This window comes from Rhipicephalus sanguineus, chromosome 7, assembly GCF_013339695.2.
Source record: "Rhipicephalus sanguineus isolate Rsan-2018 chromosome 7, BIME_Rsan_1.4, whole genome shotgun sequence".
NCBI lineage: Eukaryota > Metazoa > Arthropoda > Arachnida > Ixodida > Ixodidae > Rhipicephalus > Rhipicephalus sanguineus.
This window is the reverse complement of record NC_051182.1, coordinates 82,118,162-82,130,222: the sequence shown is the minus strand read 5'-3', so window position 1 is coordinate 82,130,222 and position 12,061 is coordinate 82,118,162. Positions and strand designations below refer to the sequence as shown.

The 12,061-nt window shown below is 43.2% G+C and overlaps 1 protein-coding gene and 1 long non-coding RNA gene across 3 annotated transcripts in view; both read left to right on the top strand.

Annotated features, from left to right (window-relative positions):
- Nucleotides 1-12,061, top strand: part of LOC119399564 (uncharacterized) — a 111,297-nt gene that overhangs the window by 52,997 nt on the left and 46,239 nt on the right. The window lies entirely within an intron of this gene.
- The window catches only part of LOC119399563 (uncharacterized), a 32,385-nt gene continuing 22,694 nt past the window's right edge, over nucleotides 2,371-12,061 (top strand). For both annotated transcript variants that reach the window (XR_007416885.1, XR_005184891.2), the window contains exons 1-2: nucleotides 2,371-2,628; nucleotides 10,403-10,458. This is a non-coding gene — a long non-coding RNA (uncharacterized LOC119399563). The remainder of the gene's footprint in view (nucleotides 2,629-10,402; nucleotides 10,459-12,061) is intronic.

Genomic DNA, 12,061 nt, shown 5'->3' with positions numbered 1-12,061 from the left:
TTAAATAGCGCGAATTAAAAAGAACAACACCACATGAATGCCGCCTAACACGCGGCGCTTTTAGTGGCCTGAAATGCAAGTTGAACAAATTATCAAGGGCTGCTTCGGTCTTGGACATCGATTGAACAGGCTGTCGGTGACTGCGATGGACGTTAAGCGACAAAACGAGCGTACCGTTTCAACAACAACAAAAAAAAAATTTCAACGACAAAGCGGCAGCTACGGAGCAAATGCCACCCGAGACCGTAGGCAGCATTTGATGCAGCGTAAGCATTCTTTCTTTTATTTTCGCACCAATGAAGAAACACGTTGGAAAAGGTCTGGGGGAAGGCGCGATGAAGGACCGAGATTAAAAATTCCCTCACACATGGCGGCAGCTCTTCCGTAAATTTCTTTTTTTAGACGGTACGCCCCTACCATCACTTAGCGTCCATCGAAGTCACCGATATAGCCTGCTCAATCGACCTTTGTGCGCAGAGCAGCATTGATAATTCGTTCAGCATACATTTGAGGGCACTAACAGCGCCGCGCGTTAGGCGGCGCTCACGTGGTATTTTTTTTAATTCGCGCGACTTAAAGACAGGCCGAAAAAATTAAGCAGGGGAGTTATCTTAATACAGATTGAAAATTCCATGTTTCTGAACAAGCGCTACAACTTTCCTATTGAATTTTTTTCTCTAGAGTTACCAATTAAAAAGTTCATTATGGAATCTTTGTTAATTGCCGAGCTTCACGGATTGAAAAAAAATATTCTTACGTGCTCTATATGACTTAGACCAATACTGCGGTAATTGGAGATGCGTAGGGCGTATCCCTAATTTTTTATTATTTGGTGCTTTTTATCTGAAACACCCTGTATACTATAAATGCTTTCGACTTAATAAAGAGAAGCACCTGTTCGAACGGCCGGCTGTTCTACTGTGCCGCCTTCTTCCTCTTCGTTCGAGCTCTCGAGCTCCGTTGGCGTCCTTTGTTATTAGACTCCGCCATGTGTAGACTCCGCCATGTGTTTGTGTAGCTACAGAAAATGCCTGTGACGGTCGGAATTGACAATGACGCGGGTTAGGAATGCAAATGTGCAATTCCTGATACCGGCCTTGCGAGTTTTCGAGCAGATCAATTTTATCTTGCCAACACGAAATATTTCAATGAAGCCCCCATAGCTATGCACTGCTTACCGATCGTTTTTATTTTTTCATCATCGGTAGAACAGATTCGCATGCTTCATTTCAGTTCACATTGGACAATCATTAGCGCGAGACATAATGTTCAATGCACAAGCTTTCGAGCCGGGTGCACACGCATTCAAACCCCTACCCCGGAGAGAGAACTTATTTTTTTGCTGTCGCCAGCTGTGGGTGACGAGAAATTTTTGGAACCCCCCATCACCAGCTTCACATGTTAGTCAATAGAAGCTTGTGTTGTTGCGCTGTTTTCAAGATTAATACAACATTTACTTCAAAATGTGTGCACCCCGAAATCATGTCTGTCTAATTCTCAGTCAAAACTAAGTATGTATTGCTTAGTAGCGCGCTGCTTGGCGTGTTGGTAAGTTGCTGCTCCTTGGATAAATTTCTCCACGCTGTGTAATACCTGATTGTCAGTAATTAAGTTCCCGAGATGAATTGATGTAAGAACCACCGAGAGTGTCAATCGGACAGTATTTTCGCTGTTGTTTGGAAATGCTCGTAAAAGAAAGAGGTCAAATTGTTATCAAGACTGTGGCGTATACGATAACTTCGATGATGATAATTTATTCAGGTCTCTAGCGCTAACAGTGTTTTGTAGGCGAAGCAGGCGCACCACTAGCAACGCCTAATAACACGTATGCATACTGCCTGTAACTAACACTTTCCCTTGCCTGTGATAGGTAGTAACACGATCGCAACAAATATGTCAAGCAATTATTTATTGAGGGAACTACTAGAAGGCTACATTGAGAGTGTGAGAGTGGAGATGAAAGCTGCATGGTTCCGTAGGTGCAAACGTTACGGCAATACAGAAGAGCTTATATTGTTATATGCAAATTTCTTGGAAATGCCGTGTTTTACTATTGGAGTTGCTCGTGCAACAAAGTTACACGTGGCGGAATCCGTTGGCCGCGGTCATCACCGAGCACTCGTGGCCGTCAGAGCGCACTTGGCGTACCGAGAATTCACGAACTGTTTAATTCTAAAAAAATTATAAACTAGAAGGGACAAGACTACGTGGAGTCGGCGCAGCATATCTCTAGTCTCCGTTGTGAATTGTTTTCCTGCTCCATTTTTTAAACATGGTACACAAATGCCTGCAAAGCGCTCACTTGATGAATCGGGTTCTCTGCCGCGCTAAGCATCGCACTCATTATACTTTTGTAGCTCGATGGTAGAGCGCATTTGTGCACATTTACCGGCGTGCGCAGCCGCTCTCGACCTGCATACCGTCTGTGGATTTTGCCATTCCGTTATTTTAACTGGAAAGTTACTAGTTTCATAGCTCATTTCATGTTAGAAGATTTGTAACTTAGTCAAGGAATTACGAAGAAATATTTACTGCTTACACAATTCAATCAGCGACTAAGGCAAATGAAACGCTGTTGGCCTTTTTTTGTTCTACTTATTGGGATTTTGAGGAATGTTGACAACCATAGTGAGTATACATTTATTTACTTTACTTACTAGAAGCGAAAATTCACGAACACAACATCATGAAAAATGGAAGTGAGCAGTATAACCCTCAAGTATGCTAATTCGAGGACGCAATGACCGACAAAACGTTTGCTTATATTTGTTGCTGAAATTGCAAAACTCCGGGTGATTAAAAAGTAATCCATGTAGAAATAAAGTAAAGTGGTTAAGTTGGGACAACGACGAAGGTCATTACCAAGACATGCAGATTGTATAAATATGAATTCAATGTTATAGAAGCATAAAACACGTTTGCAGGTATACTGGGACCAAGAGTGTAGCATTTGCGTGTATTAAAATGTGCCAGATGTTCACAAATAGGGGTCTGCGAACATTGGAATATTCGACTAGAAATGGAATAGCAATGAGGCAGAAATTCCCTTTGAATATCGGTAATAACTTGCAGAACAAGGAGTAACAGTATCTTTTATTGCTTTTGTAAAATGAATAACCGAAGATGCATTCCATTGTGCTGACGGATATACTGATTGTATAGCTCACTCATTACAATTCATCATGCAGTAGAAGTGCACCTACTGGGCATTTTCCCGAAATTAGCAGCAGTACATCTGAACGAGTGAAAATAAATCTGAATGAACTTCCTTAAATATCTTGATGTCATCGGCATACAAGAGGAAAGAAGGATTACGAATGGCAAAAGAAACATCATTAACGTAAACAAAAAATAGGAGTGGGCCTAATGCCGACCCTTGAGGGACCCCACTAGTCACTTTATACAAAGAAGAGGTTTGGCCATTTACGGCAACATAACAAGATCTATTGAGCAGATAGCTGTGCTAGAGATTCACAATCGACAAGTCAACGTCCAAGTTCGCAAGTTTAACCATAATCAGTGTGTGGCTGACTACGTCAAAAGCCTTGCTCAGGTCACAGTAAATTATGTCAACCTGTCCTCTCTGAGAAATAGGTGTGGAGATCTGCGTCATGAAACTAGCAAGATTTGTGGTAGTTGAGCGGCCAGCGAGAAAACCATGTTGATTAGGAATCAATGAGTTTTTCACACTAAAAGACAATATTTTGTGAAGAGCCAGTTCGAAGATCTTTGATGTGGCACATAGTAGAGAAATCGGGCGATAATTAGAAGCATCTGTCTTAGAGCCCGACTTAAATACTGGGAAAACACGAGCAGTTTTCCATATGCTAGGAAATGTGGAAGTTCAGGCAGTTAATAAATATCGTAGTCAGTACTCGGACAAATATACTACCATAAGCTTTTAGTATGGCGGAGGGGATGCCATCTGGGTCACTATGATAAGGATGGTTTTAGGCGCTGCACTGCATTCGCTGATAAGATTTTCATCCAGCGACAAAGCACTGGATGAGCTAACTGCCTTGGCTGTTGTCTGATATCAGTGCTAGAGTCTGAGGCCTTATAAACGGATGAGAAATGCGTGGCAAAACAGTCAGCGACGGCAGGTACTTCTACCCCATTTGAGTCTAGTAGTCGGAAGGACTCTCCGCTTTTGCTAGACCGTTTACGTACATACCTCCAAAACTCAGCCGGCCTGTCAGAGGCGCTTTTTTCTAAGAATTCAATATACGAACTATGATATTGTTTATATAGGCGTTTAGAGCGAGTTCGAAAAAAGCTGAACTCTTCCTTCCAGTCGCTGGGTGGAGAACATTTAGATTTCCTGTGTGCGTGATCTTTATGCTTCAGTGCACTGATAAGTTCAGATGACAACCAGTGGGGATATTTACGTTGTTTAGGTGTATCATCATCATCATCATCATCATCATCATCATCATCATCAGCCTGTCTACGCCCACTGCAGGGCAAAGGCCTCTCCCATGTTCCGCCAATCAACCTGGTCCTGTGCTTTCTGCTGCCACGTAATACCTGCAAACTTCTTAATCTCATCTACCCACCTAATGTTCTGTGTCCCCCTCACGCGTTTGCCATCTCTTGAAATGCAGTCTGTAACCCTTAATGACCACAGGTTATCCTGCCGACGTGCTACGTGCCCGGCCCATATCCATTTCTTCTTCTTGATTTCAACTAATGATGTCCTTAACCCCCGTTTGTTCCCTGACCCACTCTGCTCTCTTCCTGTCTCTTAAGGTTACACCTATCATTTTCCTTTCCATCGCTCGCTGCGTCGTCCTCAATTTAATATGAACCCTGTTTGTAAGTCTCCAGGTTTCTGCTCCGTAGGTAAGTACCGGTAAGATGCAGCTGTTATATACCTTCCTCTTGAGGGATAGTGGTAGATTGCCATTCATGATTTGATAATGCTTGCCGAATGAGCCCCAACCCATCGTTATTCTTCTAGTTAATTGACTCTCATGGTTCGGCTCCGCGGTTACTACCTGTCCTAAGTAGACGTACTCCTTTACAACTTCCAGTGGCTCGCCACATATCGCAAAGCGCTGTTCTCTGCCAAGATTGTTCCACATTACTTTAGTTTTATGCATATTAATTTTCAGACCTACTCTTCTACTTTCCGTATCCAGTTCAGTAATCATGAGCTGCAATTGGTCTCCCGCGTTACTCATCAATGCAATGCCATCAGCGAATCGTAGGTTACTGAGATACTCTCCATTAACTCTTATCCCTAACTCTTCCCAATCTAGGGCCCTGAAAACCTCCTGTAAACACGCGGTGAATAACATTGGAGAGATCGTGTCTTTCTGCCGTACGCCCTTCTTTATTGGGATTCTGTCGCTTTCTTTATGGATGACTATAGCGGCAGTGGATCCGCTGTAGATTTCTTCCATTATGTTTATATAGGCTTCGTCGATGCCTTGATTCCGCAGTGCCTGCATGACTGCTGATGTCTCCCCCGAATCAAATGCCTTCTCGTAATCTATGAAGGCTATGTATAGGGGTTGGTTGTATTCCGCGCGTTTCTTTATCACCTGATTGATAGTATGAATATCGTCTATTGTTGAGAATCCTGTACGAAATCCTGCCTGGTCCCTTGGTTGATTGAACTCTAATGTCGTATTAATTCTGTTAGCAATTACTTTTGTAAATAGCTTGTAGACAACGGACAGTAAGCTTATGGGCCTGTAATTTTTCAGGTCCTTGACGTCCCCTTTCTTATGAATCAAGATGATGTTGGCATTCTTCCAAGATTCTGGTTTAGGTGTATACTGGGGAATAAAATTAAGCATGCTGCTCAGTACATGCTCCATAAACCGATCAACCTGGTCATCAATATTAGGTTTGTCAGTAACCTGTGACCACTCAACGGTGGACGAGTGATGATAGAGGTCCGTGTAATCACCTCGCTTGAACGCAAATCTTGGAGATTTGTTTACACAACTGCTGTAGCTCGTTGTTTCGGCTGATGCAGATAATCTTACGTTAAGTGGTGGGTGGAATTTGTCCGGACGTAAAAGAGAGATGTTGGAGCGGGAAACTTCAAGGGGTTGATCGTTTGACACACACAGGTCTAAGATGTTGCCACTGGAATTGACGACTGAGTTTTGTTGCTGTAGGGATTAAACGCCAGAAAGTCCAAGAGCAGGCTGCACTTTTGCTCTATGGAATGATTGTAATGAGAAATGGTAAGCGTGCTCCAGTCAATTCCAGGTGCATTGAAATCCCCAAGAACAATAATTCTGTGCCCACTATGAGGAGATATCACAAGTTCAATAGAAGACATGACATCGTGAAACGAGGCAGGGGAAATGCTGGGCGGTAAATAGAAGCATCCAATCAACAATTTTTCACGGCGCTCAAGGTTGATTTCTAGCCAGATCGATTCTTCGATAGTTTCTAGGTCTTTCCGTCTAACGGATTTCAGTGAATTGTCAATGGCAATCAGCACGCCACCGCCTTTCTGTTTGGTTTCACTGAAATCTCGGTCACCGCGGAAGGTGGTGTAGGTCGAGGGAAAAAAGTCCGATGAGGTAATTTCAGTGCCGATCCATGTTCCAGAAATAGCAATAATAGGAAAAGAAGACGAAAGAACATTAGAGAAAAACTCGAGTGTCTTCGTACGCAGACCCCGAGCACTTTGGTAGAATATGTCTACGTTACACCGCACTTTCGATTCCAGGCACTAGCTCAGGAGGGATGAAGCATGTCATTGCGCAGCTCCCCACGAAATGGCTTGAAGAGGCATCCCAGGGGCCACATCGAAGGGTCATTCAGGCGTTGTAGCGTTTCCTCGTCAACTTCGATACAGAATGAAGAATATGACTGGAATCTTGTTTGAAGCCGCCGGCAGGAAATGGGAGACATATCCAATGAAGCAATACGTTTTTGATGTCAGCAGCAGTGGTGTCCTGGCTCAGCTTCGTAACAAAAATGGCCTTTAGCCGTTGCGGCCGTTGTGGCCGCTGAGCTACAGATATAGTGGATGTCTTCAATGCTCCAAACGAGGCGGGTTTCTCCTTTCTTACACCCTCAGTTATCGCTGCAGAAGAGGCTGTCACAGGCATCACACTGACACGCTCGGAAGTGTCTATGTCACCTGGCGGCGAAGTCGAAGATGAAAGAATTTTGGACAGAGGTTGTTCAGAGTACGCAGGTTGTTTGGTGGTCACAGATCGGCCAACGGCCACCTGCTCTGGAGGGATCACAGGTGCCTTCACTGACACGATGGCCGTGCGGTGCGTCAGCTCCTCACGCAGGAAGCGGACCTCTGCACGAAGGGAGGCGACCACGACGGGCTTGTTGTTCAACACCGCGAGAATGATCCTTACGGAGGCGCTCGTTTTCTTCGCGTAGTTGGGATACCTCGTCGCTGAGGTACGTGATTCCCTCCAATAATAATAATAATAATAATAATAATAATAATAATAATAATAATAATAATAATAATAATAATAATAATAATAATAATAATAATAATAATAATAATCTTGAGGTATAGCGTCTCACAACCACGATATGATTATGAGAGACGCCGTATTGGAGGGCGCAGGAAATTTCAACCACCTGGAGTTCTTTAACGTGCACCTAAATCTAAGTGCACGGGCCACAAGCGTTTTCGCCACCCACAAAAATGCCGCCGCCGCGGCGAGGACTGGATCCCGCGACCCGCGGGTCAGCAGTCGAACATCATAGCCACTAGACCACCGTGGCGTGTCCCTTTCAAAAATATAAGTAAAGTGATCCCCCATGCTCCCCTTCCCTTCCTTCTTTCTGAAGCACTATAAAGCAAATTCCCTAGCGAGTCCTTCCAGGGGAGAAATATACTTATTATTCACCATCCACTCTAGGAAAATACCAGATGCAACTGTGCATATTTCGTACATGCCTGTTATGTATATTGTAAACTGTAGCGCCAGTGGTTGTGTGGGCACAAAAAGTCGGAATCCAGAAGAAAAAAAGCGGAATGTCGCTTCTCGCAGCTGTAAATTGTATTTGAGGCTTAACAGCTAAAAACGTTCGCCAAGGTAGCATACCCAAACTTCTTCACAAATATATTGGTGTAACATTTCAAGGAACATCCCCACACCCTACTAGTTATTAGGGTGTTGTAATTGAACATATGCCCTACATGGGCCCTTATTTGATATAAGGGTTTGTAAAGAGTCCTTCTGTTGTGTTTAAACCATTTGGAAAGACAATTGTCAGGAATAAGGGTGTGAAAAGGCTCAGTGTGTTATCGGACGATTATATTGTGTCCCTAAAGCTCGAATGCTCTATTTTAGCAGGCTTGTGATTCTCTGCCAATAAATCCCTCTTTTGGGCTAGTTGGTACCAGTTGAACATAGTGTGCTGTCTTTTGCGGTGCATGGGCGGTACACAGCTGACGCTTACGAAGGCACAGGAAGAAAACAACTAGAACGGGTGGGCTATAATCTACGTATATTCCCCTACACGATTAGATGTTATCACAGTGTACTTTAGTAAATAGCAAAGTTAACACGTTTTCATGTAATAGTAGCCTTATTTCCTCAAATGAAGTACTAACTACGGCGAGCAGCTTGTGGTGGTCATCAACACTTCATTCAAAACTCCAGCAATTTAGTGGCATCGGCCCAGGTCGCCCCGAGGATGACCGGAGACCCGGTCTCCTCGCCGCCACGAGCTTGCTCAATAATCACGAAGTTACTCACGAGCTTGCTGAATCACGCACGGTTGATCTTGATAGTTGAGCTGCGCCACTCGGCCGTTCACCATGCCGAATCTTGGAAGGGTCTTGTTGATTTTTTTTATTAGGCGCGTTTTTTGAAAACACATAGTTAATTCGTATAGAACCATGTAGGATGCATGAAATACAGAACGAATCCAAATTACTTCGATACCCTGCTGACGCTGCCTCTTGGGCTCTTCATGTTTTACGAACAATCGTTATTGGATCAATTAGTAGGCAAAAATATTAAGCATTCATTGGAAACAAAAATAGCTGCACTTTCATATGTCCGTTAAGCTCATTATTCTACTGTTTACGTACAATCATGTGCTGCGTATACGCAAGTCGCGGTAAATCCTGCATCGCTTGTTTTAATGAATCGGATGTCCTTTTGTGACTTATGCGTATATAAGCTTTGTAGTAGTCGGGCTGTCATAATGCTGATTGTAAAAAAAATATCAACACATAAAACACCGAGAACTTGCCTACAGTAGAGCTTTCTAGGATGTGGCGTGAGTGTCAGTGACTGTCAGTGAGACGGACTACTTGTGCTACGCGTGCTTTTGCTACCACTGCCAATGATAGATCTTCACGGAACGCACAGTTTAACGATGGCATTCTTATATCGATGGCATCCCTGAAAAAGAAATCGACGCCATTAACCAGATCACTGCAACTACAGGTGCACGTGCGCTCAAGTCATCCGAGAGGTGTTGCTGTTTCGAACTCAATCGGTCGCAGGACACGAAAACGAGCTCTCACTGCGCCGTCTCTTACAACGAGCATCTCGGGTGCGCCCGCGCCTGCTCGGTAGCCCCACGCTCGTGGCCGCTGCAGTGACCAAATAATTTCCAAATTAATGTCTTCAGTGCCGGCAACACCTTTTTCGGTACTGCTGGCCTTTTAATAAAAACGAATTCAATCCTGCCTGCATTTTATACGTTTGCTGGGCAAGAAGTCAGAATTGCCAATCTTTGCCTAAGGGTCTCATTGGAGGGGCCGTAACTAATAGTGCAACAACATTGTGCAACATGTTTTCAATGGTTCTGAAAGCTGATGTGGAGGAGAATAAGGGGACAAAGTTTAAGGAATATAAAAAATGGTCTTTTTTTAATTCTCGTCAGAAATTTTCATTGTTCGGTATTTCCTTGAACTTAGCCCAATCATATCTCTTTACTGGAAAGCTAGGATTCTGCAGTTTGGCAGATAAGCGTGCGAATAACGTAATGCTAAATTTTTGTCGCTCTGCTACAAGGCTTTTTAAAGATAAAAACCTTCAAAGTAAGGAAAGTAACGTTTCCTGGACCAATTTTGAGGTTCTTTATAAAAAGATCCACACTACACATAAAAACTAAAAATACCTGAGCGTAAGCATAAACATGCATATATTTAGTTAAAGAAATTTCATAACGAACGTTGGCCAAAACAGCAGAGCGGATGAGCGCTCCACTCCACCTCTTCGTCATTATTGATTTCCTGTGCTTCGAAAAAAATTTTTGGTGGCAAAATAAATTCCGGATATCTTCTTTCCACTCATTAGGCAATAATATAAAAAAATTGAAATAATTTTAAGAGGCCAACCAGCCATCCTTTGTTCGATCATACGTGGAATCACTCTGATATTCTATGCAGGGCGCTTTGTACATGAATTCGTTTGTGCTTGATTATTATTTATTTCAGATGACTTTTCGAAGGTACCACAAGAATATCGAGAAAAAGTGCAGGAAGTGAAAAAGGTACGTCATGCATAAAGTGCATACAAAACACGTGATGCGTCAAGTGCTCAGTGGCAAAAATTTGGCAAATTAGCCTTTAAAAACCTCAGGGCGCAAAGGTGTCCCACAGTCTATCTCCTCCTTACGTGAAATACGCGATCGCTTTCTTATATTGTTTGTGCTAAGAATACTCAAAATTCAATACCAAATACTTCAGGTATAGACCTTTCCATCTGGGGGACGGAGCGCCCTCTCTTTGAAATCTTGAACTGGAGTACCAACATGGACGTCCCTGTGTCTGCATTCCATTTTTCGTGTGGTTACGCATGTCAACGAGAACCCAGACGGGATTATGACAGCGCCCTAGAAGCCTTATATATATATATATATATATATATATATATATATATATATATATATATATATATATATATATATATATATATATATATATATATATATATATATATATATATATATATATCCACATTGTCATGTTACTTTCTTCGAGAGTGCCACTTGCTGTCTGTGTTATTTTCAAGGCGGCGGTTGCAGTGGCTGGCCTACGTCACCCGGCTTAGTATTCACGCCGAAATACGAGTTGCTGTCTGAGCAAAGCGCGTGCGGCACATGTGCTACAATTGAAAGCTCTCCTTAACGAAAGCAATGAACAACGAAGATGTCATGGCAACGAAGAAATTTGGCGTCGCCGGCAAACGTGAAGACTCCAATGCGTTTTGCTCCCTCTCGACACTGAAAGGATTTTAAAATACCCTCCCGCAATAACTATAATGTCACGTAGTGATCCGCAAGATTTTTTTTTTCATCCCGTGAGCTAGACGCAAACCCAGAAGTTCGAAAATTGCAGCACCGCTCATTCGAGTAGTCGGATGCATACATTTCTGCCAACTAGCACCGGTGCGATCATTGCTCTTCAAGTTCGCTCGGATGATAATAATAGCAGCGAGGATTCTTTTTTTTTCACAGAGAACAATTTTTGCTCACTATCTTTTGCTCACTATCTGCCGCACGTCTCTTGTGTGCACTCCGAGATCTCCCGCGCTGTGCTTACGTGCAGTATTGTTCGGCCTTTCGGAAAGATGTCATCTCGTATTAAAAAGCACAATATTCTGGCACTTTAGGATAAGTCTAGTACTATCGCCGAAGCTGCGAAAGGTAGAAAAAAGGCGGATATTTCGGAGGAGTTCAACAGAGGAAGATCAGCGACTTGTTTAAATAAATTTTAGTTGTGCGACGTAATCGGGCCGCGTATTTTACTATTACTAATAGAATTCTCACGGGAACAAAAGAAATCGCTTCCCCGGGGAACTCATTATTGAGGGGTTCGACTGTATGAGTAGACCTGTTCAGCGCTCACCCTTGCCGCGGCTCCGGCTCACTTGGTGACTTGCGCTGCGGAAAAGGGAATGAATGGGCTTAGATCAACAGAGCGGATCTACTCGGTACGTATTCATGTTAAAAGACTGGGCGTGCAAGCATGGACACAAAAAAGAAGTCAAGACACGACGAGCGCCAACTAACGAAAGAAAAGGCACACAGCAACCCTTGACCTACCCCTTAGCACTTCAAATCAGAAACTCTCTGTACTTGGAATCTTCAACTC